Genomic DNA, 23,441 nt, shown 5'->3' on the forward strand with positions numbered 1-23,441 from the left:
AAATGGGGTTGTAAATAAAGGGTACAGTACACCTTGTGTGAAAAGTCAAGGTAATACCCAAGGTAAAACGTCAGAGCATTGGAATAGTATCAGGATGTATCATGACTATACCGACAACCGGAAAAGTTGGCCGTGCGGTTAGAGTCGCGCAACCGTGAGCTTGCATCCGGGAGATAGTGGGTTCGAGCCCCACTGTCGGCAGCCCTGAAGATGGTTTTCCGTGGTTTCCCATTTTCACACCAGGCAAATGCTGGGGCTGTACCTTAATTAAGGCCACGGCCGCTTCCTTCCCACTCCTTGGCCTTTCCTATCCCATCGTCACCATAAGACCTATCTGTGTCGGTGCGACGTAAAGCAAAATAGCAAAAAAACTATACCAACAAAAATATCAGGGATGCTCTTCGTGTTATGTAAGAACGATGGTGCAATCGGATTGGCGGAGAACATTTTTATTTTCGAAAAAATGAGGTTACTTTGATTTTTCCGGGCGCGCGATTCGAATTGACGAACCTCTTAGATCCAGGTAAAATTCCTGACCTGGCCGGAAATCGAACGCGGGGCCTCCGGGTAAGAGACATGTAGTGTTGCCAGGTCTACAAATTAAAAATCGGTAGATTGTACGTAAATATTTCGGGACTTTTAGTGAAAATTTCGGTAGTTTCTCGAACACTGAAATGTTATAACTAAATTAAAGAATGCAATAGCCGTTTGAAGTTATTGTGAGAAAAATATACAATTTCATTCACCCGTACTTTCTGGCCACTCTATGCTTCTTCTTATTATTATTCTCCTCCACTTATTCATCACGCGTAGAAATTGTGTACCAATTTTGAAGTCGTAGCAGGATGCAGATTTTTTATTCTGTGTGCGGGTCGGTGATTTCCCTTCGAATGATGCAGTCAAGCATGACTTTTGAGTTCAATAAGAGGGGAGAGATTACGTAATTCGAGCCTAAAATGAATACGGGGAAGTACTTAACGTGTGATGTTGTCGATAAAACATCACGTAGTGAGACGACGAAAGAGTTTTTCGGCACAAATATATTATCTACCATTAATCATTATTATTCATTTTCATTAAATTTGGATTAGAAGAAATATCGGGAGACTTTTGGTTTGATCGGGTTTTCTGGTGTGTTGCGAAAATATCGGGAGATCTCCTGAAATTTCGGGAGACCTGGCAACACTGGAGACATGCTTGCTACCTCTATACCACGTTTCAGATTGCAATAATCACCATGTGCATCACATAATGAAACATGATTTATTAAGCATAATTTTGAAGAATGGAGTTCAAATTTGATGTCATAAACATTTTCGTGAGTTCTTGGGAGGCAAAATTGACTGAGCTTCTAGGAAGCATACATTCTGTAAGTGCAGTCACAATCGAACGAAACCAACATCGAAATTAACGTCAACGTTTGGAAAATCTTCCTCTTCAGGGGGGTGAGTTAGCATTTCATCACATCGGTGATGGCGAATGCAGCATTCACTTCAGCAGTGAGCATATAGTTCTGTCACTTTTGAGCTGTAGGGGATACCAGGAGACCCCGGGTTCAACTTCCAGCTCAACCAGGTATTTCAATTCTGGGCTGAGGCTTAGTCTCGTGGGACCAGCTGAGATGCTGTGCGATATGAGAGGTAGTGGGCCAGGATGTCGTCACGTTGACCACGTGGAGCTCTAATATTTACAGGTCATATGGCTGGGTACCAGTCATCTTGACAAACCAAGGCTCTTAATAAGCTGTACCGAGCTCGATAGCTGCAGTTGCTTAACTGTGGCCAGTATCCAGTATTCGGGAGATAGTGGGTTCGAATCCTACTGTCAGTGGTCCTGAAGATGGTTTTCCATGATTTCCCATTTTCACGCCAGGAAAATGCTGGGAATGTACCTTAATTAAGGCCATGGCCGCTTCCCTCCCACTCATAGCCCTTTCCTTTCCCATCATCGCCATAAGACCTATCTGGGTTGATGCAACGAAAAGCAAATTGTAAAAAAAGTCAAAAGGCTGTATGAGCCACGTGTTGTCTTTGTATATAGTTGAAGCATATTGGAACACACATCGGACCTATTTCCCACAAAAACGTAGATGATTCAATTTGGTACAGGTCAATTCATATACTGTAGTTATATATCAAGATTTAGTTCCTCTAGACATAGCCTTTCATTTGAAGTAATTGCAAATTTTAAGTCTATAATACAAAATAAAATATGTGCGGAAGCTATTATCTGTCTATTAGGTCATCAGTCTAGAGGCTGGTTGGATCCTCAAATAGCTCAGTTATGGGAAAACCACAAAAACCAATGGCAGCACCAAAATGAGGCGTAGTAGGCAAGATGAGGTGTGAGGTAGTTTGCCATTGCTTTCCTCACTAGGCCAGAAAGTGCTAATGTAGCATGATGAACCCAATGAGCAACACCTTTCATAACACTGAGACGCACTAGTTGTGCTCCGAATGTCATTACTCAGCACCACCCTACCCCAGCAGCTTCCATATTGTCACAGCCATGGATGAGACTGTGACTTGGGTGGAAGGTACACTTTGCTCTGGCCTATGCCATGATATGGATGCAGAAACACTGTATCCATCAAGAACTGACAGCAGGTTGACGGCAGCTTTTATGAAGTGAAAAAAGTGAAAAGTGAAAAATATTGTGTGTGGAAGAAAATGTAAAAGTACCGTATCCGTCAAGAACTGACAGCAGGTTGACGGCAGCTTTTATGAAGTGAAAAAAGTGAAAAGTGAAAAATACTGTGTATGCAGGAAAATACATGAATGCAAGAAGATACGGTACACCGGCTTTTAGTTCCATTTTGCCTATTACTCCCTATTTTGTAACTAGTTTGTGTATTTGTCAGCGTATTTCATATTTTCATTGTCAACCTGATTGGCTGAGTTGTCAGCGTCGAGGCCTTCGGTTCGGAGAGTCCCGGCTTCGATTCCGGCCGGGTCGGAGATTTTAATCGCGTCTGATTAATTCTTCTGGCTCGGGGACTAGGTGTTTGTGATTGTCCAAAAACTTTCCTTTTCATATTCAGAGAATATACCACATTACCGACCACCACAGGAACACGCAATAGTGACTACATCCCTCCATATCGGGTTGGCGTCAGGAAGGGTAGCCGCCCATACAATAGGGCCATATCCACATGTGCGACACAGTTCACACCCACTACCCCACAGTGGGAAAAGTGGTAGAAAAAGAAGATTGCTTATAAATCCACTTGCGAATAAGTAGGTAGGGTGTACTATAACGGTGATCTCATTATACATGCATACATTTAAAAAGGAATGCATTGCCTTATTCTGATCTGGACGTTGCCTGTCTACTTAGTCCCCGGCTAAGCTAAGTGAGTTATGATCAGCCATGTTGAGCCAGAATGTATTTGAGGTAACGGGGCTAGTTCTTTTGCGCTTCTTCTCCAGTCAACAGCTCACCTCTACCCATCAAAGAGCTCATCCGGTACGGGTCGTGTAGTTGTAAACTTGTATTCGGTAAATGGTAGGTTCGAACTTCACTGTCAGTCAGCAGCTCTGAAAATTGCTTTTTACTGGGCTAGTTGGCCGTGCGGTTAGAGGCGCGCAGCTGTGAGCTTGCATCCGGGAGATAGTGGGTTCGAATCCCACTGTCGGCAGCCCTGAAGATGGTTTCCGTGGTTTCCCATTTTCACACCAGGCAAATGCTGGGGATGTACCTTTATTAAGGCCACGGCCGCTTCCTTCCTACTCCTAGGCCTTTCCTATCCCATCATCGCCATTAAACCTATCTGTGTCGGTGCGACGTAAAGTAACTAGCCAAAAAAAAAAAAAAAAGCTGCTGTTCTGCTTTTGCTAATCGTGGAAGCCCTTAAAGTTGTCGATCACTGATCTGAATTTCGATCGGTTATAGATGTCCTCTCGATTCAGTCCCATGCTCTTATTATTATTATTATTATTATTATTATTATTATTATTATTATTATTATTATTATTATTATTATTATTATTATTATTATTATTATTATTATTATTATAATTTTTATTATTAACCTTAATGCTGAATACTAAGAGGATATTGGAATAGTGAGTATGAAATTAAATAATAATTATCGTAATTTCTTTGAGTGAACACAAGATACAGTGAAGTACACGTTCTCCACTGTAGGTTTGAGAGCCCTTGAATGAGGCTGTGTGTAGCAGTAGGCTTATATGGCGCGCCCACGTGATGCGCGCTAATGAGGAGAGTTTACCTGAGATACTAATACACTCAACTGCCGAGTATAAGGGAGGTGTATGTCGACTCTGATGTTCATGTCTTCGTAATGAGAGGTATGCTATTAGATGAGGTCTCAATGGTGGCTGAAAATAAAGTTGTGCGGAGGAGCTTTCTTTGCTCATAGAGGTCTGCAAACTGGCAGACTGGAAGTTCTTTCTAGTTGTTTCTCGTAAGAATACATAATAATAATAATAATAATAATAATAATAATAATAATAAATAGAGGACCCGTGCGCCCCTCAGAGTTCGTCATAAGTAGAGGCATGATTTTTTCGCAATCAATCAATCAATCAATCAATCAATCAATCAATCAATCAATCAATCAATCAATCAATCAATCAATCAATCAATCAATCAATCAATCAATCAATCAATCAATCAATCAATCAATCAATCAATCAATACTGATCTGCATTTAGGGCAGTCGCCCAGGTGGCAGATTCCCTATCTGTTGCTTTCCTAGCCTTTTCCTAAATGATTTCAAAGAAATTGGAAATTTATTGAACATCTCCCTTGGTAAATTATTCCAATCCGTAACTCCCCTTCCTATAAATGAATATTTGCCCCAGTTTGTCCTCTTGAATTCCAACTTTATCTTCATATTGTGATCTTTTCTACCTTTATAAACGCCATTCAAACTTATTCGTCTACTAATGTCATTCCACGCCATCTCTCCGCTGACAGCTCGGAACATACCACTTAGTCGAGCATTAACGATAAACGTGACAAAAAATATTTTGAAGCGATTTTGCGATATCTTTACGAATCACATGTTTCTCGTTAAGAAAATGTGGATATTATTTTCGCGAATTAAAGCGAATTAAAGCGATAAGGCCATTTTAAAAGCGAAATTCAATTATTTCGCGATAAGCGCGATATTACAGCGAAATCTGTAGTGAATAACGAACTTGATATTTTGTTCCAAGATTATGTATGAAAAGAAAAGGAAGAGCGAAGAAAGATTCATCAACAGGAAATAAATATTTTATTAATATTCTGGAAAATCTCTTTATGACATGGCATCAAAGAAAAGGGGTTGGCTCCAGGTTTCTTGCCAAACGAAATGTTTGGAATGTTGTTCTTGTGGTGGCTGGTAATCCCACCCCAACCTGTCTCCTCACGGTATTGTGCAATCCTGGAATCGCTAATGACGTCTACAAGCAGCACAACTGACTGGTGTATTTTGGCTTCGTGGTCAGGTAAAATTAAGAAAGTGATCACAGACAGTAGTGGAGATGGGTCGCTCGACAAGTGTTACGGTGCACAGCAGAACTAAACAGTTTGCGAGTGAAGGTTTGTACTTTTCGGAAAGCAATATTTTAATGTGTAAATTTTGTAATGTTCGTATCGAGTGGGAGAAAGAAGATACTGTCTCAAAACATTGTTTTAAAAATAAGGAACATTCAGAATGTAAATTTAGCACTCCAACAGTGAAACGGCAGGCAACAATAGAACTCTCATTAGATATGAAAAATAAAGCTAAGAGTAAAAAAAAAAAAAAAAAAAAAAAAAAAAAAAAAAAGAATTTGTTCACGAAACAGCGATGATACTCAAAGCCAACATCCCGCTGGAGAAGGTAGACGACCCTGCAGTCCGGAAATGGCTTCAAAAGTATGTATCAGGTATGTACAGTCCATCAATTAAACCTCCACAATCAACGATCAGTGATTAGTAATTAAACCTTTAATGATTAATTTTAGAATTTCATTAAAGCGAAATTAAAGCGATACGGCAATATCTATTTCGCGAAACAACGCGAAAATTAGTATTCTTCTCGCGAAATCGTTCAAAAATTAATGCGAAAAAGTCATGTCTCTAGTCATAAGTATTTCAAGATGACTCGTCTTGATGTGCCTTTCGTAGTCATAATTTTTTGCCTGCCCTCTTCAATGGTTTTATGAACTTTTAATAAGAAGCGCTTTATGGTATGCATTCATTCTGACGTCATCATGCCGTCTGTTTGGTAAAAACTATCCACATACTCGTTTTTTTGTCCTGCAGTTGTTGATGTAAAGCTTGATATTGTGTCGTAGAAAGCAATGGCATTTTAAATCGCATTCTTCTATATAGAACTATTGTCTTGTGAGCTAATAGGTTATCTCGAAGGAGTGCTTTTTGTTTGACAGAGAACTCTTTAAAGATACCATTCTTTTTAATTTCCTTCGATAGGTGTTCCCAGATAATGTCTAAGGCGTATGTCATGATGGGGTCTGTTTGTACGTAGACTTTTCTCTCTTAGCAGCATGTAAGTTATTAGAAACGCTCTGCCTTCTGTTGAATATATTTGGAAGATGGGAAAGGTTAGAGAATCAAAGAGTATGTAGCAGAGAAGTGTATTCCTCCGTGATCGGAGGAAGTGTATAATCTCTGGCTTGACAGGCAGTAATCAAATATGACTGCATGCAATGACATTTCTAAGGATGAAAATACCGTATATCAGAATATTAATGAAAGTATTAGTCGCTTAGAAACCTGCTAAGTAAAGAATGTACTGCGGGTTAGGGTAAGCCTTCGCCTGCAATTATTGAAGTGATCAATTAATGATTTGATTTTATGATTACTCAAAGCTGGCTGAACTTAGAGACCTATCAATATCTCATGTATCACCGGCAGGTGATTCCAGTGAGTGTGAAATAAAAACGAAGAAAATCGGTCCAGTAGAACGGACGGACGGACGGATTTGGCAGAGCTGTTTTTAGTAAACTCTTTTAATGTATAGATGATAATGATGAGAATAATAATAATTTCATGTGGGATTTGGTGGAGCCCTTGTAAGGCAGACTCTCTGATGAGGATGGGTGGTATTTGCCATGTATGGGAAAATGCGAGGTGTGTGAGGTGTGGGGTATGAGTTGCTGGAATGTCGGAGAGAGACAAACAACCAGTCCAGATCCGAGGGAAGTCTTGTCTTGTGACCCGGCTGGGTATCAGGCAACTACGCAGATCATTCAGGAGACATTATGGTCAACAACCCCGTTTATTTAGCGGACGGAATGTGTGAAGTTTTATGATCATCAGTGTGGTTGTGGTGGTGGTGGGGGGCTATACTTCTGAGCATGATTAGTGCAGTGGGTTAGCTGCTTGCTTTCCACCCGGATGATCGAGGCTCGGAATATTTGCTCGAAAAATCACGTGACGTCAGAAAGGGCATTCGGCCTTGAAACTCTGAAAGCCACTGACCAAAACCCACATTGAGTCCGGTTGGCTCCAGAGACCACAGAAATACCCGGGATAAGTTGACGAATTCTTTCTGTGGTGTCTGTACTGGTATTAACACTTGTACGAGGTGATTCGATGAATAAGGGAGCAAGACGTCTGATTGAGTAAATTTCACCACACATTTGAAACACACTAGCCTGTTGCTAATTCTTGATTGATGAACTAGTTTTGCTTTACTCTCTTGACACAGGTCAGAACAAAATGTGTCTTCCACCGACGTCTCAGTCTCATTTATGGCTATGACAGAACTGGAAGCTGCTGGGGTATGGCTGGTTCTGAGTAACGATATTCGGAGCACGAATCAAACTCTTGTTTTCAGTAGACTGTAGATTTTAAATCAAGGTAAGCATCGCTGTGAATATGTTATGAACGGTGCTACTCATACGGCTAGTTGTTCTGCAATAATACCACTTTATGGATCAGTGAGAAAAGCAGCAGCAAATTAATCCAATGCCCATCATGCCTTGTACGCTTCGTGATAGCTCCACCATTGGTTTATATCATTTATATATAACCACGTAACCTTCGATGGTGCTGTTTGAGGACCCAACCAGCCTCCGCGCTGAAGACAATACCTACCAGCCAACCAATCAATCGACCGACCGACCGACCGACCGACCGACCGACCGACCAACCAACCAACCAACCAACCAACCAACCAACCAACCAACCAACCAACCAACCAACCAACCAACCAACCAACCAACCAACCAACCAACCAACCAACCAACCAACCAACCAACCAACCAACCAACCAACCAGGCAGGCAGGCAGTGTAATATAGAGAGTGGGTACATACTAAACGCTTTCATTGCCCACCCTGAAAGGGTGTGGTGGGTTACATAGAGGGTGATGTCTTCTTTCTCCGGTAAATCAGAGCGGTCCATCACCACCGTAGAATATTCTCGAAAATGCGCAACCCATCTACTACTGTTAATTCTTATGTCATCTCCACAAGAGGTATCTAGAAGCGACATTCGATTGCCACAACTTTCCGTAAAGCGTTGTCTTATTAGAGACCATTCCCGGCCACGAAACAGTTTCCGACAGTTGCTCGACACCGCAACTAGCTGCCGCTACTCTGAATTATCGCTGCTGGAGTTGGCAATATTTCAAATGAGGTCCTTCACATGGAGCCACTACTGTAGATGATACACTCATGTTCTATGCAGTAGAGAAAGTCATGAACGCTATTTGTTTTACGTCGCACCGACACAGATATGTCTTATGGCGACGATGGGATGGGAAAGGCCTAGGAAGTGGAAGGAAGCGGCCGTGGCCTTAATTAAGGTACAGCCCCGGCATTTGCCTGGTGTGAAAATGGGAAACCACGGAAAACCATCTTCAGGGCTGCCGACAGTGGGGCTCGAACCCACGATCTCCCGATTACTGGATACTGGCCGCACTTAAGCGACTGCAGCTATCGAGCTCGGTAGTCATGAACGAAAAGTAGGCTATAGTTACTGTGATCATTGTCAAATTAAAGTTAAAACGTGGAAATAAGTAGCTTATGAAACGTAGTTCATTAAACGATGGTTTAGATATCCGGAAGTACAGTCGAAAGCGTTTATTGCGACATCGCTTTTAACGACGCATTGGTTATAACGAAGAAATCTAACGGTCCCGTCTAAATCTATATATATAAAACTAGCAAGATACCCGTGCTTCGCTACGGTATTATATTGAAATTTATAATTGAATTCTTATTGTTTTAGATATATAATCTGCCGAAAATCGCGATCTGACTCGTTTTTTGCGAGAATCCACCAAAATTCCCGATCTGACTCGTTTTCTATTAGATTACGGCACGTTTCCTCCCATTTTTCAATCTTCCTTTCCAGCAATCGATTTCATACTTCCCGGGCTAGGCTCAGGTATTCCTCCTGGTCAGTTGGGTCCGTAAATCTTTGCCATCTCTTCCTATAATCATTTTTAATATGGATAAAATCCTTCAGAAGATACGGCGTGGTGTCATATTGGGTGCCTTGGCGGCACTGAACCCGCGACTGGACTTCATTCTTAGTCATTACCCATCCAGGAGCCGTTTCTAGCGCGGTCCGCACATTTGACGACGGTTCGGTACATTCTTCTTCTTCTTCTACTTCTTCTTCTTCTTCTTATTATTATTATGTGTTGCTGGAATGAATGATGACAGGGAAAACGGGAGTATCCGGAGAAAAACCTGTCCCGCCTCCGTTTTGTCCAGCACGAATGTCACATGGAGTGACCGGGATTTGAACCACGGAACCCAGCTGTGAGAGGCCGGCGCGCTGCCGCCTGAGCAACGGAGGATCCTTATAAGTACATTAAGGACAGTAAAATCAATTGGTCTCACCTCCTTTTACACCCCACCGCCGTTAAGTTTATTTACAGCCAACCCCCCCCCCCTACAGAAAAACTTAAAAGAAGGCGTGTTTCTTTAAGTTTAAAGGAGATTCCAAACACCAATGTTCACGTCTATTACCTCCAGTTTTGAGATATATGTATCCCCATAAAAATAATTCACTTTTTTCACTTCATTTCACACTGCTCCCCCCTCCCCCTAAGTGAATTTTCCCGCAAAAATACTTGTTTCTTTAATAGTAAAGGATCTTCTAAATACCAATTATCGCGACTTTAACTTCTTCAGTTTTTGATTTATGTGACCACATGAAAGGAATTCAACTCCTTTACACTCCCGCCCCCAAAAATGGTTTCCCACCAAAACACGTTTTTCTTTGTTTTTAAAGGAGACCAAAATACGAATTTTCACGTCTGTAACAACTTCAGTTTTTATTAGATGTATGTATTCTCATACAATTAAGTCAATTAATTTTTCAATTCTTTCAGTCCCCCACCCCCCACTTCATTGGATTTTCCGAGAACACGTGTTTCTTTACTTTTAAAGCAGATTGCAAATATCAAATTTCACGTCTGTAACATCTTCATTTTTGAGATATCAGTAGCCTAATTAAAAGGATTCAACAACATTTTCAATCACTTTTACCTCCCCCTCCACCCAAGTGGTACTTCCGAAAACTAAAAATACACGTTTCTTTATGTTTAATAGAGATAAAAATACCATTTTTCACTTCTGTAACATCTTAAGTTTTTTTAGATTTACCGTAAAAGTTCTCATTTAAAAATTTCACCCCTTTTGAGTTCCCCTTAAGTGGAGTTTCCAAAAACAAATCACCTATGTTTCTTTACATTTACAGGAGATTCCAAACACCCACTTTTTACGTCTGTAACATTTTAAGTTTCCAAGATATTCTGTAGATATAGTCTTTCAAAAAATTCACCCCAATCTGTCACTCCTACTTAACCGCCATTAATTGGATTTTCCAAAAACTAAAAAAATACGTGTTTCTTTATTTTTAAAGGAGATCCCTTATACAAATTTTCAGTTCTGTAATATCTTCCGTTTCTGAGATATATGTATCCCCACTAAAAGCATTCAACCCATTTTTCACCCTTTTACACCCCTCCTATTGGGATTTACAGGAAACAAAAAAATACGCGTTTCTTTATTTTTAGAGGAGATTCTAACTACCAATTGTTACATCTGTAAATTTTAAAGTTTTAAGATGTAGACACACTCATTTCAAAAATCAACCCACTTTTCACCCCCCAATATTTCGATTTTCCTAAAACGAAAAAATATGTGTTGCTTTACTTTTAAAGTAGATCCCAAATACCAATTTTCAGGTCTGTAATATCTTCAGGTTCTGAAATATAAGTAGCCTCATTAAAGGCATTCAACCCATTATTCACCCTTTTACAGCCTTCCTATTGGGATTTTCCGAAAACAAAAAATACGTGTTTCTTTATTTTTAAAGGAGATTATAAATACCAATTTTCACATCTGTAAACTTTTAAAATTTTCATATGTAGATACACTCATTTTAAAAATTCACACCCCTTTTCACCCCCCCAATTACTTGGATTTTCCAAATACGAAAAATACCTGTTTCTTTATTATTTTTAAGTAGATCTCAAATACCAATTTTCTGGTCTGCAATATCTTCAGGTTCTGAAATATAATTAGCCTCATTAAAGGTATTTAACATATTTTCACCCTTTTCCACCCTTCCTATTGGGATTTTCCGAAAAGAAAAATATACGTGTTTCTTTATTTTTAAAGGAGATTCTAAGTACTAATTTTTACATTTATAAACTTTAAAAGTTTCGTGATATGTATAGATACTCTAATTTTAGAAATCACCCCCTTCTCACCCCCCATTAATTGGATTTTCTGAAAACAAAAAAATACGTGGTTCTTTATTATTAAAGGAGATACAAAACACCAATTTTCAGGTCTGTGATATCTTCAGTTTCTGAGATATAAGTATCCTCATTAAATGCATTCAACATCTTTTCACCCCTTTCCTCCTTTCCTATTAGGATATTCCGAAAACAAAAAATAAGTGTTTCTTTATTTTTAATGAAGATTCTAAATACCAATTTTTACATCTGTAAACTTTCAACGTTTTGAGATATAGATACACTGATTTTAAAAATTCACCCCCCTTTTCACCCTCCCATTTACTGGATTTCCCAAAAACAAAAAATACGTGTTTCTTTATTTTTAAAAGAGATCAAAAGTACCAATTTTCAGGTCTGTAAAACCTTTAGTTTCTGAGACATAAGTACCGGTATCCTGATTAAAGGCATTCAACCCCTTTTCACCCTTTTTCGCCCCTCCTATTGGGATTTTCTGAAAACAAAAAAATACGAGTTTCCTTATTTTTAATGAAGAGTCTAAATACCAATTTTTACATTTGTAAACTTTAAAAGTTTTGAGATATAGATACACTCATTTTAAAATTTCACCCCCCTTTTCACCCCCTTAGCGACGGAATATCCAAAACTCCTCTCTTAGCGAGCAACCTACATCTTAATATGAATGTATATCAAAATTTCATTTCATTATGTCCAGTAGTTTTGGCTCGGCGATGATGAATCAGTCAGTCAGTCAGGACAAGCTATTTTATATATATAGACTAGCAAGATACCCGTGCTTCGCTACGGTATTATACTGAAATTTATAATTGAATGCTTATTGTTTTAGATATATAATCCGCCGAAATTCGCGATCTGACTCGTTTTCTGCGAGAATCCACCAAAATTCCCGATCTGACTCGTTTTCTATTATTTTACAGCACGTTTCCTCCCATTTTTCAATCTTCCTTTCCAGCAATCGATTTCGTACTTCCCGGGCTATGCTCAGGTATTCCTCCTGGTCAGTTGGGTCCGTAAATCTTTGCCATCTTTTCCTTTAATCACTTTTAATATGGATAAAATCCTTCAGGAGATCCGGAGTGGTGTCATATTGGGTGCCTTGGCGGCACTGAACCCGCGGCCGGACTGCATTCTTAGTCATTACCCGTCCAGGAGCCGTTACCAGCGCGGTCCACACATTTGACGACGGTCCGGAACATTATTATTATTATTATTATTATTATTATTATTATTATTATTATTATGTGTCGCTGGAATGGCTGATGACAGGGAAAACCGGAGTATCCGGAGAAAAACCTGTCCCGCCTCCGTTTTGTCCAGCACGAATGTCACATGGAGTGACCGGGATTTGAAGCACGGAACCCAGCTGTGAGAGGCCGGCACGGTGCCGCCTGAGCAACGGAGGATCCTTATAAGAACGTTAATAAGAGTAAAATCAATTGATCTCACCTCCTTCTACACCCCACCGCCATTAAGTTTATTTACCGCCAACCCCCCCCCCCCAAAATAAAAGAAGGCTAGTTTCTTTATGTTTAAGGGGGATTCCAGACACCAATGTTCACGTCTATTACCTTCAGTTTTGAGATATAAGTATCCCCATAAAAGTAATTTACTTTTTGCACTTCATTTCACACTACTCCCCCCCCCCCCCCCACTAAGTGAACTTTCCCGCAAAAAATACGTGTTTCTTTAATAGTAAAGGATCTTCTAAATACCCATTATCATGACTGTAACTTCTTCAGTTTTTGATTTATGTGTCCTCATGAAAGGAATTCAACTCATTTACACTCCCGCCCTCCAAGATGGTTTCCCGCCCAAAACGCGTTTTTCTTTGTTTTTAAAGGAGATCCAAATACGAATTTTCAGTTCTGTAATATCTTTCGTTTCTGACATATATGTATCCTCATTAAAGGCATTCAACCCATTTTTTACCCTTTTACACCCCTCCTATTGGGATTTACAGGAAACAAAAAAATACGTGTTCCTTTAGTTTTTATTAGATGTATGTATTCTCATACAATTAAGCCAATTAATTTTTCAATTCTTTCACCCCCTCCCCCGCTTCATTGGATTTTAAGAGAATACGTGTTTCTTTACTTTTAAAGCAGATTGAAAATATCAAATTTCACGTCTGTAACATCTTCATTTTTGATATATCAGCAGCCGAATTAAAATAATTCAACACCATTTTCAGTCAATTTTACCCCCCCCTCCTCCCAAGTGATAAAGTGATATTTCCGAAAACTAAAAATACACGTTTCTTTATGTTTAATAGAGATAAAAATACAATTTTTCACTTCTGTAACATGTTAAGTTTTTTTAGATATACTGTAAAAATTATCATTTTTAAATTTCACCCCTTTTGAGTTCCCCTTAAGTGGAGTTTCCAAAAACGAAACACCTATGTTTCTTTACGTTTACAGGAGATTCCAAACACCCACTTTTTACGTCTGTAACATTTTACGTTTTCAAGATATTCTGTAGATATAGTCTTTCAAAAAATTCACCCCAATTTGTCACGCCTGTTTAACCGCCATTAATTGGATTTTCCAAAAACTAAAAAATACGTGTTTCTTTATTATTGAAGGAGATCCCATATACAAATTTTCAGTTCTGTAATATGTTTCGTTTCTGACATATATGTATCCTCATTAAAGGCATTCAACCCATTTTTCACCCTTTTACACCCCTCCTATTGGGATTTACAGGAAACAAAAAAATACGTGTTCCTTTAGTTTTTATTAGATGTATGTATTCTCATACAATTAAGCCAATTAATTTTTCAATTCTTTCACCCCCCCCCCCGCTTTATTGGATTTTAAGAGAATACGTGTTTCCTTACTTTTAAAGCAGATTGAATATATCAAATTTCACGTCTGTAACATCTTCATTTTTGATATATCAGTAGCCGAATTAAAAGAATTCATCACCATTTTCAGTCACTTTTACCCCCCTCCTCCCACGTAATATTTCCGAAAAATAAAAATACACGTTTCTTTATGTTTATTAGAGATAAAAAATACAATTTTTCACTTCTGTAACATGTTAAGTTTTTTAGATATACTGTAGAAATTCTCATTTTTAAATTTCACCCCTTTTGAGTTCCCCTTAAGTGGAGTTTCCAAAAACAAATCACCTATGTTTCTTTACATTTACAGGAGATTCCAAACACCCAATTTTTACGTCTGTAACATTTTACGTTTCCAAGATATTCTGTAGATATAGTCTTTCAAAAAATTCACCCCAATTTGTCACTCCTGTTTAACCGCCATTAATTGGATTTTCCAAAAACTAAAAAATACTTGTTTCTTTATTTTTAAAGGAGATCCCATATACAAATTTTCAGTTCTGTAATATGTTTCGTTTCTGACATATATGTATCCTCATTAAAGGCATTCAACCCATTTTCACCCTTTTACACCCCTCCTATTTGGGATTTACAGGAAACAAAGAAATACGTGTTCCTTTATTTTTAGAGGAGATTCTAACTACCAATTTTTACATCTGTAAATTTTAAAGTGTTAAGATGTAGACACACTCATTTTAAAAAATTCACCCCCCTTTTCACCCCCCCCCCCAATATTTGGATTTTCCAAAAACGAAAAATACGTGTTTCTTTAGTTTTAAAGTAGATCCCAAATACCAGTTTTCAGGTCTGTAATATCTTCAGGGTCTGAAATATAAGTAGCCTTGTTAAAGGCATTCAACCCATTATTCACCCTTTTACACCCTTCCTATTGGGATTTTCCGAAAACAAAATATACGTGTTTCTTTATCTTTAAAGGAGATTCTAAATACCAATTTTTACATCTATAAACTTTAAAAGTTTTGAGATATAGATACACACATTTTACAACATCACCCCCTTTTCACCCCCCCCCATTTATTGGATTTTCCAAAAACAAAAAAATACGTGTTTCTTTCTTTTTAAAGGAGATCTCAAACACCGATTTTCAGGTCTGTAATATCCTCAGTTTCTGAGATATAAGTAGCCTCATTAAAGGCATTCAACCCTTTTTCCACCCCTTTTCACTCCTCCTATTGCGATTTTCCGAAAACAAAAAAATACGTGTTTCTTTATTTTTAATGAAGATTCTAAATACCAGTTTTTACATCTGCAAACTTTAAATGTTTGGAGATATAGATTCACTCATTTTAAAAATTCACCCCCTTTTCACCCTCCCATTAATTGGATTTTCCAAGAACAAAAAAAATACGTGTTTCTTTATTTTTGAAAGAGATCAAAAGTACCAATTTTGAGGTCTGTAATATCTTCAGTTTCTGAGATATAAGTACCGGTATCCTGATTAAAGGCATTCAACCCCTTTTCACCATTTTTCACCCCTCCTATTGGGATTTTCTGAATACAAAAAAATATGTGTTTCCTTATTTCTAAGGAAGATTCTAAATACCAATTTTTACATCTGTAAACTTTTAAAGTTTTGAGATATAGACACACTCATTTTAAAATTTCACCCCCCCTTTTCACCCCCTTAGCGACGGAATATCTAAAAATCCTCTCTTAGCGAGCACCTACATCTTAATATGAATATATCCCCAAAATTTCATTTCTTTATGTCCAGTAGTTTTGGCTCGGCGATGATGAATCAGTCAGTCAGTCAGGACAAGCTACTTTATATATATAGACTAGCAAGATACCCGTGCTTCGCTACGGTATTATACTGAAATTTATAATTGAATGCTGATTGTTTTAGATATATAATCCGCCGAAATTCGCGATCTAACTCGTTTTCTGCGAGAATCCACCAAAATTCCCGATCTGACTTGTTTTCTATGATTTTACGGCACGTTTCCTCCCATTTTTCAATCTTCCTTTCCAGCAATCGATTTCGTACTTCCCGGGCTAGACTCAGGTATTCCTCCCGGTCAGTTGGGTTCGTAAATCTTTGCCATCTTTTCCTATAATATTTTTAATATGGATAAAATCCTTCAGGAGATCCGGCGTGGTGTCATATTGGGTGCCTTGGTGGCACTGAACCCGCGGCCGGACTGCATTCTTAGTCATTACCCTTCCAGGAGCCGTCTCCAGCGCGGTCCGCACATTTGACGACGGTCCGGATTATTATTATTATTATTATTATTATTATTATTATTATTATTATTATTATTATGATTATTATTATGTGTTGCTGGAATGGCTGATGACAGGGAAAACCGGAGTATCCGGAGAAAAACCTGTCCCGCCTCCGTTTGGTCCAGCACGAATGCCACATGGAGTGACCGGGATTTGAACCACGGAACCCAGCTGTGAGAGGCCGGCGCGCTGCCGCCTGAGAAACGGAGGATCCTGATAAGTACATTAATAACAGTAAAATCAATTGGTCTCACCCTCCTTCTACACCCCACCCCCCACCGCCGTTAAGTTTAATTACCGCCAACCCCCCCCCCCAACAAATTTAAAAGAATGCTTGTTTCTTTATGTTTAAGGGAGATTCCAGACACCAATGTTCACGTCTATTACCTTCGGTTTTGAGATGTAAATATCCCCATAAAAATAATTCAATTTCTTTCACTTCCTTTCACACTCCTTCCCCCTCCCCTAAGTGAATTTTCCCGCAAAAAGTACTTGTTTCTTTAATAGTAAAGGATCTTCTAAATACCAATTATCACGACTCTGACTTCTTCAGTTTTTGATTTATGTGTCCTCATGAAAGGAATTCAACTCCTTTACACTCCCGCCCTCCAAGATGGTTTCCCCACCAAAACGCGTTCTTCTTTGTTTTTAAAGGAGGTCCAAATACGAATTTTCACGTCTGTAAGAACTTTAGTTTTTATTAGATGTATGTATTCTCATACAATTAAGTCAATTAATTTTTCAATTCTTTCACACCGCCCCCCCCCCCCTTCTTTGGATTTTCCGAGAATACGTGTTTCTTTACTTTTAAAGCAGATTGCAAATATCAAATTTCACGTCTGTAACATCTTCATTTTTGAGATATTAGTAGCCTAATTAAAAGAATTCATCACCATTTTCAGTCACTTTTACCCCCCCCCCCTCCCTCCAACCAAGTGGTATTTCCGAAAACTAAAAGTACACGTTTCTTTATGTTTAATAGAGATAAAACAAAATACCATTTTTCTCTTCTGTAACATGCTAAGTATTTTTAGATATACTGTAAAAATTCTCATTTTAAAATTTCACCCCTTTTGAGTTCCCTTTAAGTGGAGTTTCCAAAAACAAATCACCTATATTTTTTTACATTTACAGGAGATTTACACCCACTCTTTACGTCTGTAACATTTTACGTTTCCAAGATATTCTGTAGATAGTCTTTCAAAAAATTCACCCCAATTTGTCACTCCTGTTTAACCGCCATTAATTGGCTTTTCCAAAAACTAAAACATACGTGTTTCTTTATTTTTAAAGGAGATCCCATATGCAAATTATCAGTTCTGTAGTATCTTTCGTTTATGAGATATGTGTATCCTCATTAAAGGCATTCAACCCATTTTTCACCCTTTTACACCCCTCCTATTAGGATTTACGGGAAACAAAAAAATACGTGTTCCTTTATTTTTAGAGGAGATTCTAACTACCAATTTTTACATCTGTAAATTTTAAAGTTTTAAGATGTAGACACACTCATTTTAAAAAATTCACCCCCTCTTTTCACCCCCAATATTTGGATTTTCCAAAAACGAAAAAATACGTGTTTCTTTACTTTTAAAGTAGATCCAAAATACCAATTTTCAGGTCTGTAATATCTTCAGGTTCTGAAATATAAGTAGCCTCATGAAAGGCATTCAACCCATTATTCATCCTTTTAAACCCTTCCTATTGGGATTTTCCGAAAACAAAAGAATACGTGTTTTTTTATTTTTAAAGGAGATTCTAAACACCAATTTTTACATGTATAAACTTAAAAAGTTTTGAGATATAGATACACTCATTTTGAAAAATCACCCCTTTTTCAACCCGTCCCCCCCATTAATTATATTTTCCACAGACAAAAATACGTGTTTCTTTATTTTAAAAGGAGATCCCAAACACCAATTTTCAGGTCTGTAATATCTTCAGGTTGTGAAATATACGTAGACTCATGAAATGCATTCGACCCATTTTTCAACCTTTACCACCCTTCCTATTACGATTTTCCGAAAGCGAAATATACGTGTTTCTTTATTTTTTAATGGAGATTCTAAATACCAATTTTTACATCTATAACTTTTAAAAGTTTTGAGATATAGATACAATCATTTTAAAATATTACCCCCTTTTCACCCCCTTTAATTGGGTTTTCCAGAAACAAAAAAATACGTGTTTCTTTATTTTTAAAGGAGATCCCAAACACCAATTTTCAGGTCTATAATATCTTCAGTTTCTGAGATATAAGTAGCCTCATTAAAGGCATTCAACCCCTTTTTCACCTCTTTTCACTCCTCCTATTGCGATTTTCCGAAAACAAAAAAATACGTGTTTCTTTATTTTTAATAAAGATTCTAAATACCAATTTTTACATCTGCAAACTTTAAAAGTTTGGAGATATCGATTCACTCATTTTAAAAATTCACCCCCTTTTCACCCTCCCATTAATTGGATTTTACAAAAACAAAAAAAATACGTGCTTCTTTATTTTTAAAAGAGACCCAAAGTACCAATTTTCAGGTCTGTAATATCTTCAGTTTCTGAGATATAAGTACCGGTATCCTGATTAAAGGCATTCGACCCATTTTCTCCCATTTTCACCCTTTTTCATCCCTCCTATTGGGATTTTCTGAAAACAAAAAAATACGTGTTTCCTTATTTTTAAAGGAGATTCTAAATACTAATTTTTACACCTGTAAACTTCTAAAGTTTTGAGATATAGATACACTCATTTTAAAATTTCACCCCCCTTTTCACCCCCTTAGCGACGGAATATCCAAAAATCCTCTCTTAGCGAGCACCTAAATTTTAATATGAATATAACCCCAAAATTTCATTTCTTTATGTCCAGTAGTTTTGGCTCGGCGATGATGAATCAGTCAGTCAGTCAGTCAGTCAGGACAAGTTATTTTATATATATAGATAGCTTGTCCTGACTGACTGACTGACTGACTGATTCATCATCGCCGAGCCAAAACTACTGGACATAAAGAAGTGAAATTTTGAGGATATATTCATATTAAGATGTAGGTGCTCGCTAAGAGAGGTTTTTGGACATACCGTCGCTAAGGGGGTGAAAAGGGGGGTGAAATTTTAAAATGAGTGTATCTATATCTCAAAACATTAAAAGTTTACAGATGTAAAAATTGGTATTTAGAATCTTCATTAAAAATAAGGAAACACGTAATTTTTTGTTTTCAGAAAGTCCCAATAGGAGGGATGAAAAAGGGTGAAAAATGGCTTGAATGCCTTTAATCAGGATTCCGGTTCTTATATCTCAGAAACTGAAGATATTACAGACCTGAAAATTTGTACTTTTGATCTCTTTTAAAAATAAAGAAACACGCATTTTTTGTTTTTGGTGAAACCAATTAATAGGGGGTGAAAAGGGGGTGAATTTTTAAAATGAGTGTATCTAAATCTCAAAACTTTTAAAGTTTATAGATATAAAAATACGTATTTAGAATCTCGTTTAAAGAAACACGTATTTTTTTGTTTTCAGAAAATCCCAATAGGAAGGGTGAAAAGGGGTGAAAAATGGGTTGAATGCTTTTACTGAGGCTACTTATATTTCATAACATGAAGATATTATAGACCTGAAAATTCGTATTTGGGATCTACTTTAAAAATAAAGAAACAGGTATTTTTCGTTTTTGGAAATTCCAAATAATAGGGGGTGAAAAGGGGGGTGAATTTTCAAAATGAGTGTGGCTACAACTTAAAATTTTAAAAGTTTACAGATGTAAAAAATTGGTATTTATAATCTCCTTTAAAAATAAAGGAACACGTATGTTTTTGTTTTCCGTAAATCGCAATAGGAGGGCTGTAAATGTGTGAATAATGGGTTGAGTGCCTTTAATGAGGATACATACATCTCAGAAACTGAAGAATTACAGAACTGAAAATTTGTACATGGGATCTCCTTTAAAAATAAAGAAACACGTATTTTTTGTTTTTGGAAAATCCAATTAATGGCGGTTAAACAGGAGTGACAAATTGGGGTGAATTATTTGAAAGACTATATCTACAGAATATCTGAGAAACGTAAAATATTACAGACGAAAAAAGTGTGTATTTGGAATCTCCTGTAAATATAAAGAAACATAGGTGATTTGTTTTTGGAAACTCCATTTAAGGGGAACTAAAAAGGGGTGAAATTTTAAAATGAGAATTTCTACAGTATCTCAAAAAACTCAACGTTACAGAAGTAAAAAATGGTATTTTTAATCTCCATTAAAATAAAGAAACGTGTATTTTTACTTTTCGGAAATAACACTTGGGTGGATGGGGGGGGGGGGGTTAAAAGTGACTGAAAATGGTGTTGAATTCTTTTAATTAGGCTACTGATATCTCAAAAATGAAGATGTTACAGACGTGAAATTTGATATTTGGAATCTGATTTAAAAGTAAAGAAACACGTATTTTCATGAAATAATATAAAGGGGGGTGGGCTGAAAGAATTGACTTAATTGTATGAGAATACATACAACTAATAAAAACTAAAGTTGTTACAGACGTGACCATTGGTATTTGATCTCCTTTAAAAACAAAGAAAAACGCGTTTTGGGGGGAACCCATCTTGGGGGGCGGGAGTGAAAAAAAGTTGAATTCCTTTCATGAGGACACATAAATAAAAAACTGAAGAAGTTAGAGTCGTGATAATTGGTATTTAGAATATCCTTTACTATTAAGGAAACAGTATAATTTGCCGGATAATTCACTTGGGTGGGGTGGGGGGTGAAAGGAAGTGAAATAAAGTGAATTATTTTTATGGGGATACTTATATCTCAAAACTGAAGGTAACAGACGTGAACATTGGTGTTTGGAATCTCCTTTAAACATAAAGAAACACGCCTTCTTTTAATTTTTTTGGTGGGGGGGGGGTTAATGAACTTAACTGCGGTGGGGTGTAAAAGGAGGTGAGACCAATTGATTTTACTGTTCATAATGTACTTATGAGGAGCCTCCGTTGCTCAGGCGGCAGCGCGCCGGCCTCTCACAGCTGGGTTCCGTGGTTCAAATCCCGGTCACTCCATGTGACATTCGTGCTGGACAAAACGGAGGCGGGATAGGTTTTTCTCCGTTTACTCCGGATTTTCCTGTCATCATTCATTCCAGCAACACTGTCCAATATTTCATTTCATTTGTCATTCATCGATCAATGCCCCAGAGGAGTGCTTCGGCAGCCGGCAAAATTCCTATTGTCGCCGCTAGGTGGGGCTTTATTCATTCCATTCCTGGCCCTGTCGAATGACTGGAAACAGGCTGTAGATTTTCGATGTACTTATTCTGATCATAAATCGATCGTTTTTAATCTTTCCTGAGTTCGTTTTCAACAGCCTTCTTTTCCTTCGGAGAACGTTCTTAGATTACAGTAGATTCTCCTGGCATATAAATAAAAATGTAAACACATTTGATATAAACGATAGGAATGCGATTGACCGTCAAAATTGTTCCACCTCTATAATAAAGTCAATAATGCACGTAAGTGAGTCATTCGTATCGTCAGAAAATCCGCACACTTGCCTACCCGCGACAATGGTGCTGGTCGCATTGTCAACAATGACAATGGCAGCAGATGTAATTTACCGCTAAGTAGCGGTCTTGCATCTTGCTGTGGGGTCCAGAACATATAATAATAATAATAATAATAATAATAATAATAATAATAATAATAATATAATAATAATAATAATAATAATAATAATAATAATATTCTGGACGGTCGTCAAATGTGTGGACCGCGCTGGAAACGGGTCCTGGACGGGTAATGACTAAGAATGCAGTCCGGCGGTGGGTTCAGTACCGCCAAGGCACCCAAGACGACACCACGCCGGATCTCCTGTAGGATTTGATCCATATTAAAAATGCTTATAGGAAAGGATGCCAAAGATTTAGGGACCCAACTGACCGGGTGGAATACCTGGACCTACCCCGGGAAGTACGAAATCGATTGCTGGAAAGTAAGATTGAAAAATGGGAGGGAACTTGCCGTAATCTATTAGAAAACGAGTCAGATCGCGAATTTTGGCGGATTCTCGCAGAAAACGAATCGGATCGCAATTTTCGGCGGATTATATATCTAAAACAATAACATTCAATTATAAATTTCAGTGTAATACCGTAGCGAAGCACGGGTATCCTGCTAGTCATCTATATATATAAAATAACTTGTCCTGACTGACTGACTGACTGACTGACTGACTGACTGACTGACTGACTGACTGACTGACTGACTGACTGACTGACTGATTCATCATCGCCGAGCCAAAACTACTAGACATAAAGAAATGAAATTATGGGGATACATTCATATTAAGATGTAGGTGCTCGCTAAGAGAGGATTTTTGGATATTCTATCGTTAAGGGGGTGAAAAGGGGGGTGAAATATTAGAATGAGTGTATCTATATCTCAAAACTTTAAAAGTGTACAGATATAAAAATTGGTATTTAGAATCTTCTTTAAAAATAAGGAAACACGTATTTTTTTGTTTTCAGAAAATCCCAATAGGAGGGGTGAAAAAGGGCGAAAGTTGTTGAATGCCTTTAATCAGGACACCGGTACTTATATCTCAGAAACTGAAGATATTACAGACCTGAAAATTGGTACTTTTAATCTCTTATAAAAATAAAGAAA

The sequence above is a fragment of the Anabrus simplex genome, chromosome 2 (genome assembly GCF_040414725.1).
Source record: "Anabrus simplex isolate iqAnaSimp1 chromosome 2, ASM4041472v1, whole genome shotgun sequence".
In the NCBI taxonomy this organism is placed as follows: domain Eukaryota; kingdom Metazoa; phylum Arthropoda; class Insecta; order Orthoptera; family Tettigoniidae; genus Anabrus; species Anabrus simplex.